Source organism: Argiope bruennichi, chromosome 4 (assembly GCF_947563725.1).
Source record: "Argiope bruennichi chromosome 4, qqArgBrue1.1, whole genome shotgun sequence".
In the NCBI taxonomy this organism is placed as follows: Eukaryota; Metazoa; Arthropoda; class Arachnida; order Araneae; family Araneidae; genus Argiope; species Argiope bruennichi.
In genome coordinates this window covers 70,563,267-70,574,639 of record NC_079154.1, presented here as the reverse complement: position 1 = coordinate 70,574,639, position 11,373 = coordinate 70,563,267, and positions in this window count along the sequence as shown.

Genomic DNA, 11,373 nt, shown 5'->3' with positions numbered 1-11,373 from the left:
TTATACCTTAAGTTTATCGATTTTTGCTATAATTTATTGGTTAACTATTAATATTAAACATTTTATATAATAAGACAGCAATTTATTTAAATTTCAAAGATAATTTCCAACTATTAAAAAAACCGAATAAAACCCCAAATCCTGCAAACAACGTCTTTTACTGCAAAAATTCAATTATCTCTGTAAGAAGACAAAATTTTTGATTCTACTATCGGAATCATGTAGAAATAATTTCATATTTTTATAATCAAATAGAATATTATTTTACTGTTTGTGCAAGTGATATATGAATGCATGGAATTAATTTTCAGTGTACAAAATAAAATTTTCCAGGAAAGTTCGAAAGATATATCTAACCCTCATTAATTTATATGGGGTAAAATTACAAAAGCTGCTTAATGAACTGCAACGAACTCTTTTCTTTTGCCAATACTTGTATCAAAATCCTCTGCAGTCTCATTAAAATCAGATTAGTAGTTGTTACGAAGTGTATTTGCCATGGCGTAACAAGTTTTTTTCCTGTTATTAATAAGAACATTTTTGTCATTCTTAGATATTTTTTATTTTTGACACTGATAGCAAAAGTTCGTTGTTCAAAACGCATCTAATAAACCATGTCCTTTCATTTTGGATATCTATTACTAATGAAATTTATTACTAATTTGGGTATTTATTACTAATATGTCTCATATTTTATCCTGCAACAAAAATATTGTTTAATGGCATTCAACATAGAAGTACAGATTTTTTTTTCTTATTTTAAAGTCTCTACAATCATAAATTAATATGCACTTCAAAAATATACATAAAATTCGTATTCGGAAGAATTTCAATCAAGTTTATAAAAATTGAAATTAGAGTTTTAGAATTCCTATTCCTATTCCTCCTAGTCCTATTCAGCTCATTTTATCTCCTCTGAAAAATTTGATTTATTTTCTTAATCGATAATTCTTTAGGAAAATTTTTAAATTTAAATTAATTAAATCATCATAATTAATAATCTGATTAAAATTTAGTATTCTCCAAACATTAGCATATTTTTTAAGGTTTTCAATTACTTTTTGGTTCATATTTAGAAAAGTTTCTTTTTTATGCAAAATCTCTTTCCAAAGCTTCTGCTGGTGTATGTGTGTGTATGTACGATCGGATATCAGATCGTTGGGCTTAAGCCAAATGCACATTGGAAGTTAGGATGTTCAGTTCGAAATGATTTTTTAATATTTTTGAAAGATTTTTTTAAATGACACATTTTTAGGTAACTACCGAAAATATCAGCGGATATGTGATTTTTGCACAGTTTAAAACCTTTGCTCTAAGACAGGTCTTCTCAAACATCACTTAAGGTGGAACATCGCTCTAAAGTTTTTTTTAAATTTTGATTTTTAAAAATATCTACAAAGTGGGAAGAAAATGTAGATTACGTTTTCAGAAAAATACAATTTTAAATAATTATATATATTAATTTTCGGAACAATAAATCGGATATATATATTCGGAACAAAAATACAATCGGTTGTTGTATTAGGTGAATAATTATACATCGAGTTACTTTTTCAAGTACAAAAGGTTTAAAATAAAAAAATATATATCTTCTTTTGACAATGTTTTGAAATTACATTTTTTTATACAATCTTCAGTAATTCATTATCGCATGGAGATTCAAACCGTTTTCATTATTTCATCAAATATTTAATGCCGTGATTTATTATTGAAAGCTGAGAAATTTTGTTTAAGATGTATTTAAAGAATTAAAAGGTGAAGTTATAATATCAAAGAAGTCAACTTGCAATTAAAAGATAGTTTACCCGAATCGTTAATTTCTTAAGGAAACTTGAAGTCATGGGACTTGTAGCTTAAGAATACATTATTGAGGAAATCCCAAAATTCAAATTGTATTTCAAGATTTAAGAGAAATTAAACGTAACAATATTCCCAGAATACCAGCTGTTCTTTAATAACGTGAAAAAGAAAAATTTAGGAAACATTTACTCAAAAGAATCTGTAAATTAGATGGAAACTGGCAATTTAAAGCAAGAAAATAATTAATGTCATTACAAAAGAAATATTAAAAATCAATTTCATTTAAATAACGCAAAAATCTTAATACATCTTTTGAAATAGTCGTAATCCCATAGGAAATTGTATTTTGTGAAACACCAATTTTCACCCCCAACAAAAAGAATTTCGACCGAGGACGGGGGAGATATATTTCATAGAAATTCACAAAATTAAATTCATTCACAGAGAAAGAGAATCTTTAATATCTTTTTCTTTAAGAGTATCACAAATAATGGAAAACTAAACCACTAAAGAAAGGTATAAAATAATCCCCAGACTTCTAACGTATAATTAAATCCTTTTATCGTTTGGCGTAAATACCAGAAACTATTTTACTTGACAAATGGGAAAAGAAGTTTTGTGAGAGTTTTTAAGAAAGAAAAATGAAATCGCATTTACTTTCTTCGCATATTTTCTTTTTATGTATTTTTGGGAGTTGTCTTTCTTTATCAGAGCTGTAATTTTCATTCTTTGCAAGATATTTGTGGTTGTTTTTAATACTGTGATGTGTATTGTATTTTAAGTGAAATATTTGCATTTAAAATTGAAGAATAGTAGCATAATTGAACCTCAACTAAATGAAATTTGTATTATAACTGGATTTATTCAAGGAGTGAATAGTATTTCGGGGTAAAATAGGGGTAGTAACAATTAATGGAAAATAATATCCTGATATGAAAAGAGATAATGCAGCCACTTTTATTTCAAACAAAAATAATAATTGAGCAAATGCTGAAAAAAATAAAAATCATCTTTCATCAGTTTTCTTTAAATATTTTTTTAAAAAACATTTTACTTACAACTGTCAAATTTGAAGCTTCAAAAAAAAATTTTTTTTTAAATATAACATATAACAGATTATACATTTTAGACATAATCATTTCCCTTTACTCAGAATAGATCTAAAATGTGATGCAAATTTACAGTTTTGTCTACTTTTATCGTTAAGATCGCACGTAAAATTCTATTTCCCTAAACTGATGAGTTTGAGTTCACACATTCCTATACACGTGAATATGTAGATCAGGAAATAGTCAGCCCTATGATAGATTTAGTCCCAAATTTAATATGCATCTTCAGTTTTACTGTTGCTGATTACAATCGCGTTCACAGATATAAGGACTCTCTTTTAAAGGATTCATCCAAATTTTTATAGAATTCTACAAATTTGATGTTAAAGCTACAGCATATTTAATTTCATTTAATTAACAGAAGCACGTTTGAGTTATCGTGTTCATAAAACGACAGATAAACATAACTCCAAAAATGTATTTTTTAAACTCGGAGAAGTCTTAAACGCGGAGATACGCCAAATTTTCGTGTTTGAATTTTTGACGTTACTTTCTCCTGTAATTCTCTACATTGATATTAAATAGAATATTCTTCTTTCTTTAGCTTTGAACAATAGAAGAAAATTACGAGTTTAAATGTTTCATGAAACAATGGAAACGATTTAAATTTCAGATAAACAATATAATCTATAATTAGAAATTAGCAAAAAACAATTTTTTTTTAAGTATCGAAATTTATCAGCATTATCATCAAATAGATAGATTAGGTTATAACATAGATTATTAATTAATCTCATTAAGAAGATAATTTTAAAATTTTGAAACCATTAAATATCTAATTTTGCGCAATAATTGTCTCGAAAGTTATCACAGAATCATGTCAAAATTCTACTTAATTTTTAATTAACTTAAATTGCAATTAAAATTTTAAAAAATCCCTCCAAGGTGTACTTTTTTACCGTCCAACGTAGGTAAATGCCAAATTAAGTAGAATTAGGACAATCGTTTTGGCCTGTAGAGTGACTGCACAAACACACATTCATATTTACTATTAGCAGAAAAGGAGTTTGGCGATCTTGAAGTAACCTGAAAATCGCCCCCAAAAATTCATGAATGCAATCAACTTTTCTAAAACTTGACGTCATATGTAAAATGTGATTTGGCAATCTTAGCGTAATCTAAAAATAATCTTTAATATTTTTCGGTCATTATTCACCGTTTTAGAGATATCAACCTATCGGAAGTTGATATTTGACATAATAAAAAAAAAACTAATTCAACAAAATTAACTTTTAGTTGCTTCAAACATTATTGCACAGGTGTTAATTGAAGATTAAATTAACATCACTGAATAAAATTTCAATAAAATGTCAAATTTGATAATAGAGAAAGCTTCTTATTTTGTCAAGTTTAATTAAAATATACTAAAAATATTTTAAAACAAATTCACCAAAAAAAAATCAGAATTTCTAATTTTTATCTATATTAGCTAATTTCAAAATAAATTAATAATGCACTTAGCTCATCAAGAATTTAGGATAGATTACATAATATAACTTTAAAAATCGAATTTTGCACGAAATATCCACATTATATTTAATATTAAATTAATACTGAAAGTAACAGCGTTGATATTTTACTCCTTGAGGAATTACTACAATAAATCGGTGAAACAATTTTAACATTAAACAGAAATATGCATTACGTATTGTCTATAATATATGAACAACATTAAAAAGTACAAGAGAACTTTTAAACACATGTAAAATTGAATAAGAAACCTGCTATTAAACTTAATATAAGTAAAATCTATTAATTATATAGAGATGGTCAATTAAAAGCAAGAAAATAATCTACGTCATAACCAAAGAAATATGGAAAATTAAATACTTGAAATGTGTAATTCCACCTCTAATAATAATTTCAACCCAAAAGGAAATTACGTTTTGTGTATCACCACTTTTGAATGCGGAAAGATATAAAGAAAGGGACTTCAACTTAGACGGGAAAAGAGCATTACTTAGAAATGCTCAAAATTAAATTTCTTCAGGACAATAGAGAACTTTTATATCTTTCTTATTAAGAATATCATAAATAATGAAAACAGAAAAACATGAAAGCAAGATATGAAATAATGCTCAGCTTTCTAAAATATAATTAAATCCCTTCTTCGCGTAAATACCAGAAACTCTTTCTCTTGAAGAAAAGAAAAATAATTACAGTGGGATTATACTAGAAAGAAATGAAATCGTATTTAATATTTTCTTTGAAGAGTTGTTCTTACTGTACTTTCTTGTTTTATGAAAAACTCGTTAATTTTTATCCGAGTGTTTTAAGGTCTTTCTTAATTGATAACACGGAACACATTGTGTTTTAATAAAATATCCACTAACACCAAAGCGTTGAAATATAGAAGGAATTAATTCCAACGAAATGAAATTTATTTTTATGTTTTGGGTTGATTTATTCTAAAATATATTAAGAAAAAAATTATTATTATTATTATTAAGAATAAGAAATATAACATTAAATAAACAGTAAATTTCTTTTTTCTTTGCTTTACTGCTATTTTATCATGCCAATAACCGTTTATGGTAATCAGCTGATTCGTTGGTGGTATTGGTTGGCTTTCAATAAAAAAAACTCTTTCATATATGCCTGGTTCTCATGATTCCTTCAATGAAATAACTTTTAAGCATGAAAATGTGATAAACACGAAAGTAACAGCTTTCTATTTGCTTTACATCTGCTCTATCTGTTATGTGCATGATTCTTGATAGAGTCGAATCCAAGGATATACTAATCTGCAAAATGGTTTATCCACGCAATTAGTGTCCTAATAAGGAAGAGAATTTTTCAGACATTTTTCTTGGATGCTGAATGGGTGTCATATCAATGACAAACAATCTCGACTATACATATGGTGAAAATGAAGGATCTGAAAAATACAAGAATTATGGCGATATCGTCATTAAGAGTCAAAACCCTTTTTCTAGAGAATTCAATACTTTGTCACGGAAACTATAAAAAAATAAGAGAGCTAAAGCGAGCCAGTCGACAGTTTAGTTTAGTTTAGTTATATAAACATCCCGTTGTAAAGCAACGCAAGTGCTATTTTGGGACGGACCTCGTAATTTTGAACTGCGGTCAGATGACTGGCACCCCACCCCCTCCATAGCACACCAGCGGGAGGACGTTTGGCTCTGACGGATTAAGCGTGTAACAGATTCCACCCCCCCCCCCTACACGACGCTTCTTCGGTGAAATCGGGCCTCGAATCTGAAACCCTACGGCTCACGAGCCGAGACCTTACAACCAGACCACCGCGACCCGCCAGTCGACAGAATATTTTTCTGTCGAACATTCAAAAAGTGAATACTTTTTGGTTGTTTGCGCCGTGTTGTCTTTTATTTAGCTATCTGCTATTTTCTTAGATGTTGTTGATTCCTGTAAAAACTGTTTTTGTATGCTCTTCGACAGTGTTTTGGCACATGCGTTTTTGTGGGGCTTTTTTGTGAAATGAAACGTCGGTACTCATTATCAAGTTTGTTGAAATATCACTATATGGCCACAGGTCAGAGTTTTTGCAACAATATTATAAATCCATTATAATAGTTATGTTCCATGTAATCTATTTTGTAATAGCACTTTATTTTTCGCTGCACTCGCATTTCTCGATTCGCTTCCACAGTTAAACTCTGCAGATCTTCACCTTTAAACAATAACGATATTTTATGAAACAATGAAAACTGAATTTCAATGCAACCATTGAATCAATTATCCAAACAAATAAGCAAAGGAAATATCTTAACAAGTTATCACGTGATTTCTTTACTTAATTTTTATAATTTAAATTATATCATAAAAAATAAAATATTTTGAATTTTACAATGCAATAATACGTTTTTACAGTAAAACATCAAATCATGACTAATTTTGAATTAAATAATTTTTAATTACAAAAATATCTCGCTCTGAGATAATAATTTCTATCCTCCAATAGATATCTGTGTCACATTTGGTAGCCCAAGACAAATAGCCTCGTTTGTAGAACGCCAAAAGGTAGACATACATTGAATAACACAAATTCTTCTTTATTATAATAAAGAGATTAATTCTGTAGGCGTATTCTTTGTCTTGTGTTGCACTTTGAAGATTATGAAAAATAATATTTTATCTTTCCTAAATATTATAATTTTTTGAAATTATGCATCATTTTAAAAATAATATATTATCAAGTGTTCGTTTTTAAGAATAATTTTATATTAAAATCTAATTACATAACTTTTTAGAGTTCAAATAAAAAACAATTCAGAATTTTGGTCTTTAATTCCATTCGACTTTATTTTCGAATGAATACAACATATATTTTTGTGGTCTGAAAACACATTTTAATTCAAATGCTCTGCAAAAAGAGAAATATGTGCAAAAAGCGAGTTACTTTACAATGAACAAGTTTAGTTTGCAGAATGTAAAAATAAGTAGAAATTTTCGAAATAGAAAGAAATCGTGTTTTTTATTCATTAATAAATAATTTTTTCGGATTTATGATCGTGGAAACAAACTAAACACATTAGATATAAAAATATTACCATTGAAATAATAAATTAATCATGCACGTATCATATCGTATATAAATGCTGTCAGAACAAATCCAGTAAGAAATGAATTTGAATGAAACCCTTTCATTAAGTTCATCTTGATATAAATTTCAATTTACAATAAAACTGGGAACTGTTAAGAAAAACTCTGCGATATACTTTCATTTATTATTAAAGCGGAAAAAAGAATTAATACAATACGATGTAATTAAAAGAAATAAAAATGCGAAAATAAAGATTTAAATGCTGTAACCAAAGAAATATAATAAATCATAATCAGATTCCTTTAAAACCCTGGAAATATATAATTAAATTTCTAACACCGCAAATAAATTATTTTCAAATAAAAATTACTTTTGTTGTACTCCACAATTTTTAAATGCAAACAAAATAAACTTATTTCTTATTTTATTGTGTATATATATTTCTTTGAAATATACAAGATTAAATATCCTCTCAACAACAGAAAAGCTGTCATTCATTACTCCCTGAGAACAACATAAATTATGGAAAACTATAAACGCGAAAGCAACATCTGAAATAATTCTTGGATGCCAACATATAATTAAATCCTTTTATTACTTCGCATAAATATCATATGCGTTTTTCCTTTATTCATAGAAAAAGAAATTTAATGATTTTGTTCTGGAAAGAAATGAAATTGCGTTAATTTTCTTCAAGCAAACGATTCTTGTTATTCTGTTTCTACAGATACGTCATCTGTTTTTGAATGCTGACTAGCTTCAATTTTGTTCTTTCTGAATGCTTTATATTTTTGGTGTTTTTTACAATTGAAAATGTTTAATAAACTTTACATTTTGAATGAATTGTCTCATTCCAAAATGTAGTAGAAATTTCATTTCTTTATAAGAAAACAAATCACTATTTTCGTTTCTTTTAAATATGGATTAATCTGTGCGCAGAATAATTTTTAAAAATAATTCATTATTGTTAATATAATAGAGTCTCATTATTGATATAGTAGAGTGTCAAGTGTTCTGCTGAAATTGAATGTGCATGCTTGTGGAAGCGCCTTCATTAGAATGTGTATCTAATAAAAATTGTCAAAAATTCATCCTAATTTGCATCAAATAAAAATTGTCAAAAAAATTCATTCGAATTTGCACTAATCTAATAAAATCGAATCTAATAAAAAATTATCAAAAAATTCATTCGAATTTGGACTAATCTAATAAAATCGAATCTAATAAAAAATTATCAAAAAATTCATTTGAATTTAATAAAAATATTCTAAAAATTCATCAGAATTTGAATCTAATAATAAACATAATCGAAAAATTCATTAAAATTTGAATCTAATAATAAAAATAATCTAAAAAGTCATTAGAATTTGAACCTAATAAAATAATATAAAAATTCATTAGAATTTGAACCTAATAAAAATAATCTAAAAATTCATTGGAATTTGAATCTAATAAAAGTTCAGCAGCATTTCCACGTTTTCCAGTGACAATTATTGACTCACCACATGAATTTGCACAAATTTAAAAATCTTTCAGGGCCATTCAATTACTGTTCCAGATTTAAATACTATTGTTTTTCAATGCTCGATCAGACAGCCATTTTGAATTTTAATTCTGTCATTACTATCTTAGAAAGGCTTTTCATAAAATTTCCAAGAGTATAGATTTCTATTCCTCGCTTGTTACTTGCCAGAATTCATCAATCGGGGTATAAGTTTGCATTTTAATAGAACTCTTTGCAACTGACCAAATATACAATAGATCATAGGTGAAATGCCAGGGAATTTTGCAGTAATATATATTATATATTCAATACCTGTACCAGTTTTCATATTTCACGGAATGTAGTGGTACTTGTCAAAGAATGATTTATATGCCTTGATGATGTTCCATTCATTGAAAACCATTGAAAAAAAAGTAAAGGATTTCATTATATACATATCAGGCGTAAAACTTTCTCGATAGTATTTTCAGTTGTTTTTTAACATATTTTCCCTCGAGATAGATAAATAAATTTAATACACAAGTTCAGCATTCAATATGAATATTTTTTATCGAATTTTGAACCAAATCTGTTAAAGGTTGCCCATCTGTATTTTTGCATGCATCTAAACGCAGTGATTTAAATCAAGGAGATTCGGTCTGAGCTCTTTTAGCTCCGTGTCAGATTTTGATTTAAATTGTAATTGATTTAAATAATTTGACTTAAAATAATAAATTTTTGACAAGAAACTTGCTAAGAATTCCCTTGGAAATTTAATATAGAATTAAAATGAATGGACAAAGTAATTGAAGCATTTCATGAAAGGCGATAACATTGAAAAGAAACTACTATTCATATGACGTAATAACACCACGACAAATTAACATGATTTCTTAACGTAACCGAAATGCCAACAAATAAACGTAATGCAAATTATTAATTTACCAGATACTCTTAAATTCTCTTTTTTCCTATTTTCTTTCTTTTTACTTATTTATTCATCTACTATAATGGAGTAAATTTTTAATACTCTAAAAATTATTTTATGTTACTTCCTCCTTTATTATATAATTGCATTTAAAACTGCTGTTCCCTGCAACAGGCATATTAGGAAGATAAAAATCTAAGTATTCAGTTAACGTAAAGCATATTGCATTGCCATCGTTTGTGCGTCTATTCAACTGGAAATTTACTGACATCATATAATTTCCTTTATTATAGTTTATACAAAGCCATTTAACCCAGAATGTATGATAAATTTCTTTTCTTTTAGATGAATGATGTAAATAAGTGGATTCAAACTAATCGTGCTTTTGTTTCCATGATGTATTAAAATAATTTTAAATAAAATCGAAAAATGAAATGGAAAAGAAAAGACTTTATTTAACATAGAAAGACTTTCAGATAACCAAAATTTCTAGAAGTAATAATTAATGAGTACAAAGCTGTAACATATAACAAAGGTTATATATTATAGTTTTGCACGGAACGTGTCTGTCTAGATACGAAGCTAAATAACCTTTCTTGTTTCCATAATATAATAAATTCATTTTAAATACAATCTAAAAATAGATTAATAAGGAACATAATCTTTTATTGAATAGGAAAAAATTTCGGATCACAAAAAGCTCTAGTAACGATAATTAATGGAAATAAAACAATATATCCAAAGTTAATATTTGTTAATTGCTCAGAGTTATTTATTTACATTCGAAGAAAGTAATTATAGCTTGTCTTATCTATTACAAACAAAAAAAAGATACTTGTGGAATTAAAAGCATTAATGTATATTTATTGAGCAGTAAAATTCTAAATAATAGAACTAAATAAAAAGTTAACATTTTGAAAACGAAAAAATAAGAAAACAGGAAAGAAAAATCTTAAATAAAAATTAATTTAAATAAAATAGGTTATTACATTTTTCTAATTTTTATTTTGTGATAATTTTTTGCAATACTTATTAATTGATAATTAATAAACATCTATTTTTTATGCTAATTGTGTAAGGAGAAAATATCAAGGACCATCTTAAGTCTTAAATTTAAAAGAAAGATCATTATACTTCAGTTCTCGGTTATTTAACCGTTTTTAATCTAGAAATCTGAAACGCTTCACAAAGTCAAGTTGCTGCTTCTGTATTCGTTTTTAATAGCTGTCAACAGCCCTTCAGTGTTGCTTATATTTTCCTGTCACATTAAATATCTTGGACCGGAATGTCCTATAAATTTTCATCATGACGCACTTTGCTAAGAATTGGGAACTATCCAAACAAAATTAAATTATTGGAGTTAAAAATAGGGCAATCTTGAAGTTTAAGCCATTTGCTGAAAGCATTTAGAGAGGGAAGGCATTCGCAATGTGGTTGAAATTGCCAGCGAACTTTTGACTATTTGTAACGAATCTATTTATTCACTTAATGCTACATTCAGTGGGGAAAATCAACCATTAACCTGAAT